The sequence below is a fragment of the Oryzias melastigma genome, linkage group LG4, assembly GCF_002922805.2.
Source record: "Oryzias melastigma strain HK-1 linkage group LG4, ASM292280v2, whole genome shotgun sequence".
Lineage (NCBI taxonomy): Eukaryota > Metazoa > Chordata > Actinopteri > Beloniformes > Adrianichthyidae > Oryzias > Oryzias melastigma.
In genome coordinates, this window is record NC_050515.1 from 19224037 (window position 1) to 19229797 (window position 5761).

A 5761-nucleotide genomic window follows, 5' to 3' on the forward strand; every position below is an offset into this window, starting at 1 on the left:
TGTTTTAGATCTGACACGGGTTTGACAGAGTCAAATAGATGGGAATGTAACAATGGGAATTATCAGAGCTTTACTTGTGCAACATGATCTTGTTTGCCTTTTAGCTCTTTGTCATGATCGTGGCTAAGGGGGAAAAAAATATAGGCTTGAGCGAGTTCTGCTTAGACTTGCATTTCTCTTTAGGAACAAACACACTTTGGAAAGACACTCGTCCACATTAAACTGTACAGATCAAAGAGCAGCTTCGAAATCAATACAGTTTTTGATGTAATCCAATTAAAGTGAAACATTTGACTGATCCCAATCTAATACTTTTTCCATATAGTTAAACAGTTTGTATGTTATTGCAGACTATGGTCTTGAACTTGTTTTATACAAGCTGTTTTTGAATTATTATTATTTTTTCAAAAAAGCTTAAAGTTAAAAGAAAAGCACTTCAAGCTTTTCAATTTCCAAATCCAGCATCTGCTGCTTGTAGAAATGATTAAAACCATGTTCTTCTTCTGCTTTTTTCCTGTTTATGTAATTGATAAAGCACTAAAACACCTGGAGCACAATGTCCAAAGATTTGAAAAGAGAAAAAAAATAGCTTTATAAAAAGCCATCTAATACTGTACACTCATACAAACAATTATTTTTCACATTTTTTTTGGTCAAACAATTCACATTGTCACATTATTTAATGACCTATATATATATATATATATATATATATATATATATATATATATATATGCCTTAAATTACACATTTTTGTCTGTTTTTTTTCTTAAATACAAAGAGCAGACATATATATATTGCGCTTTTGGGAATAAATGTTTGTTTGGGATGTATTTTTGGATGACTTTTGACCTTTCTAACAAGCTGCTCTGAAAATAGGCCCACGAAGAATATCACACTGCAAGAGGACCTGCCAGCTTGAATTATGCCTCCAGCTATATGTTAGCAGAATCAACTGCTAACATATCGTGCTTTATTGTTTTTTTTTGTTGTTGTTGTTTTTTATATTGTTTTTAAAACTACTATCATTAGAGGGAAGAAAAAAACAAACAAACATCTGATCATGGAAAATTGAGCGATTTGGCTCTCGCAACCGCTACCAATGTCTTCCCCTTTGTTTTTCACACATAAAAAAACATTGTCTGTAACAAGCCCACCCACACAGATAAACTTACTTCAACTTTGCTGCCACAATATTATTGTCTGTAGCTCAAGATGAAGACTCCAAATTTGGACTTTTATCAACTTTTCTATAAGCACTATTTTGAAACTGAAACTTTAATTCAATTATAATTGTTTTACTTTACTTCAATTTTTTTGTTAATTTTTGAACCTAACATGAACACACTCTTCTAGTTAAAGTACAAATTACTATGTTTTAAGTCAGTGAGTGAAACTATTTTCTTTATCTAATATGAGTAAGGTTATGTAGATAAATCAATAATCTGTTTTTTATGGAATAAAAAGAACCCTAGAATAAGGGGAACTATCTTCCAACAACACCAAAAACATGGTGGGCTATTCCTCCCTGACTTTCAATTCCACTACTTGGGGGCCCACATTAGAGCTATGCTGGGAAAAAAAAAAATCACAACCCACCAAGGAGACCCCAGAGTGGTTATGTGTGTCAAACACTTCTTGTCTTTACACCTCCCTCCAGTCATTGCTTTGCTTAAAGCTCCCTTACTCTAAAACTGCACTTCAAATCCAATTGTGAAACATTCTCTTAAAATTTGGGCACAGGTTGGGTGAGAATTTTCCCTTCAGGACCAGTAAATAAGTTCTCTTATTGTTAAAAAATCACCGGTTTATGCCTTCAACCACAGACACTGTTTTTCATTAAGATTTGGATTTGGACTGAAGACATCTGGAGAGGGGTTTTGGATAGGATACATTCTTCCTCCATTTGTCTACACCACATGGTTGTTCAGTTATAATTGTACATCAACTCCACTGGTCTAAAGCAAAACTTGCAAAATTCATCTGCAATATCAATCCAATATGTGATTGTTGGAACCACTCAACAGCCACTGTTGCTCATATGTTCTGGTTCTGTGTCAAAATGGATGATCTCTGGCAGTCTATTTTTTAATGATATACAACTAACTTCTACAAAACCATCTGCAAACACTTGCATTATTTGATGAAGGACCACGTGATACTAAGCTTAACCACAGAGCACAGATCATAATTACCTTTGGGATCTTGATTGCACAGAGACTCATACTTCTAAAAAGTTGGATGGTATTGTTCCATCCAGTTTAGATGTGGTTCAATTACCTTCTAAACTTTTTGGTTTTGGAAAAAAATGTTTTTCCAATAGAGGGTCAGTACAGGAATTTTACTCAACTTTGAATCCATTATTGGACTGTAGGAAAAAGAAAATTGGATGTCGCTGCTACTTATGGAGATGTTGGGAACTTTGTCCCTTTTCCCTTGTATGTATGCATAGTGTTTGGTTTTGTGTATGACTTAAGACCAAGCAGGACAGTGAGCAGTGGGTGCGGGAAGGGGGTTGTTTTGTCTATGTTTTGCGCAGTTCAACTTTGTATCAATTTATCCCTTTTGAAAAAGAAAAATACCAATAAAAGGACTTGGTGCAGAGAAAAAATTTTTAAGGTTGACATTCAGTTTCCAACTAGTTATTGTGCCAAATGTATTTGCTATTATTGTGTTACAGTATAAAGTCTTCAAATACTACATTTTTATTTTGTGTTAAGCCTCTTCTCCCTTCAAGTTTGCAGGTCAAACATAAAAACGGGGACTTGTCTGTGAATTTTGGTTGCTGTTTGCAGTGGTTTTTTTTTTTTTTTTTCTTGTTTTGTATGAGAAGAATTTTTGTGATACTTCTATTCTTAATTCAAAGTTTAGAAAGTTGGAAATGTGCTTTTTGGGGGACTTACTAAAGATTACCTTCGATCTGTTCTACGACTTGTCCAGAGTGTTTCGTACCAATAGGCTGAAACCTAACTGTATTGCTAGAATGAAGATCTGATTATTTTTTTCTCTTTGTTTTCTCTTGACTCCCCAAATCAATAGTACTCTGAGAGTGATGGTCTGTGACACAAAGACCTATGCTTTTGCCTTTACCCCTCTGAGGCTCTTGGACAATTTAGTATCTTTTATGTAAAGGAATCTGACAAATTCCATGTAAAATTGATGTTATTGTCTATCATAGGATTAACTGGCATAATTACTCCAACACATATACAGCTTTAACAAAAATGTTCTTACTTCCAGCCATCTTTTAAACTTGCTTATGAGGACAAAAGAGGATACACCTATGATAGTTTATCAGACCATCACAGGGTCTCAGAGAGACAGAACACACATATTCACTCCCAGGACACTAATCAATCTATGAACCGTGTTTTTAAGGAAGCCAAAATTCCCATTAAAATACAAGGGTTTACATACAAAATCTGCACAGAAAGGACCCCGCCAGGATTTGAACCAGGGACCTTCTTAGTGTAAAGTAACAGCATTCACCATCACAACACATGCAGCTCAAGTTGTTTACCTTTTAGATGATAATTTGGATCTTCCTAGTTGTAGCCCACAGACCTTCCATTGTCTTCTTCACTCAATAGCAGAGAAAACAATACATTCCATTACTTTTTTTTATTCCTGCACATTATGCTTCTTCTTTCCCTGGACTGGAGGCATGACCCAAATCATGTATCCACTTATTTTGCTATTTTAATGCTATGTGTTTTGTGTAGTGTACACCCATACACATGTAAACACATTCCCCTCACTAGAGCATGGCAAAATAACACAAAATTGGCTCTAGTGATCTGTTGTGATCTACTCATTGTTAAGAGGCAAATTGCAGTCTGTCTCCTTTATTCTTGGAAACTACTGTGATCACATTATGTATTTAGAAGGAACATGTCCTCATATGACCTCTGACTGTGAGACAACTTAAAAACAAGTTATTGTTATTATTATTATTATTATTATTATTATGTTGCAACAAGTTATTGTTATTATTATTATTATTATTATTATTATGTTGCTGCCTGTTGCTCACCTTTGCAAAAATCATTCCAAAATCTTACAGTCTTGGTTTTACAGTTTTACAGTTCACATATAGCTGATAAAGACTTTCTAATGGTAGAGTAATGGAGTTTGTCTTTTCACTGACTCACAATTATTAAGCATTAGATGTCAAGTTGTTGTGTTTATTCTAATTTTACTAGTATAAACAAATGTATCTTTTGATTAAAAGGTGACACATTAACTGATGCCAGGTGTGTGTACAAGTGTGAAAATAGTGGATTTTCTCTTTGTAAAAGTGCAGTGATGTACTAGAAACCGTTCACTCAGCTGTGATGGACTCCATTTCCCTCGGGCTTAGCAGATGGATGGGGAAATAAATCAACCTTGATCAATAATCCAGACTATGACAGACAAAGTGAACCTATATGTACTGAGACTATATGCTTCTTCACAGAGAAAAGTAATGACTAAATGAATGATGATTCGGAGTTGTACTTAGAGGTGAGATTGAGCGTGGATGGTTGTTGAATGGCCCGTCGGAAAGATTTGTTAGCTTCTGTGGTTACGTGGTAGAATGAGTGGACCTCAGCCTTCAATGAATCTCAACGGGAAAGACAATAGAAGAGGGGGAAGGAGGCTTTTGCAAAATTATGCTAATATTTATTGAACCCACTTCTCTAAAAAAGTGGACATTTAGAAAGTGTGACCAAGAGTTATCAGACCCCTTAAAATAAAGGATGCGTAGAGATTATGTTAACTGTTCAAGGATTAATGACCCAAATCAGCTACAAGCTTCATACTTTGTATATAGCATAGAAATTCCAAAACAAGGGAAAAAGTGGGAAGGAATTTGGTTCAGAGGGTTGTAATCTTACAAACAATAAACCATTGATGATTTTGTTCCACCAGCTTCCTCAAACTCTGAATTCTAGTTACAACAACAAAAATTATATACATATATATTTCTTCACAATCCATGACAGACAAAAGATAGAATACCCCCTTTCTGTGCCACGCCTTGCAGATGTTGAACCAATCAATTATGCCAAAGAGAAAGATGAGTTAAAAGGCAGAACCCTAAATTCACCTGTCGACCCATGTCCCTATTCTCAATCATAACCACGAGCTGTGGACTGTAAACAAATAAATAGGACCAGGAGAAGAAAAGGCAGCAATTTGTTTCTTATAAGGGGAGGTGAGGTCTATCTTGGACATAGGGTGCAAAACTTGACCATTCAAGAGGGGCTTGAATAAAACTACTGGCTTTCCAAGGGTTATTTAAGTTGAGGTATTTATATATTAGGGTTATCAACATTAATGTGTGTGATTGATTAAAATAAAAAACATCGCCAAGCAACTTTCGCTTTGAATTGATGGTTCAAGCTTTCACAGTGTTTTAATTTCTGATGATGCACACTTTGTTGGACATATATCATGGTCACTTACAAAGAAAATAAACCTATTAACCTAACCTATTAAACTATTTTTAGTACTATATTCTTAGTATGTTTTCAGTTTAGTTTTCTTTTTCACAAAAAGGGGACTATGTGATACGTAGTGCTGCCCGTTGTCATGGTAGCATGACTATGTATTGCTGAGCTGGTACCGACCTCAACTAGAGCAGCAAAGGAAAGCAAAATATATGCCAATTGTCACAATATGTTACATGAAGCATCAGTTCAGAGAGAAAGTTCACCTTTTACCACTTGTTTTTTTTTTTCCAGATGATGCAGTAAAACTTTGTTTTAAAGAAGCATGC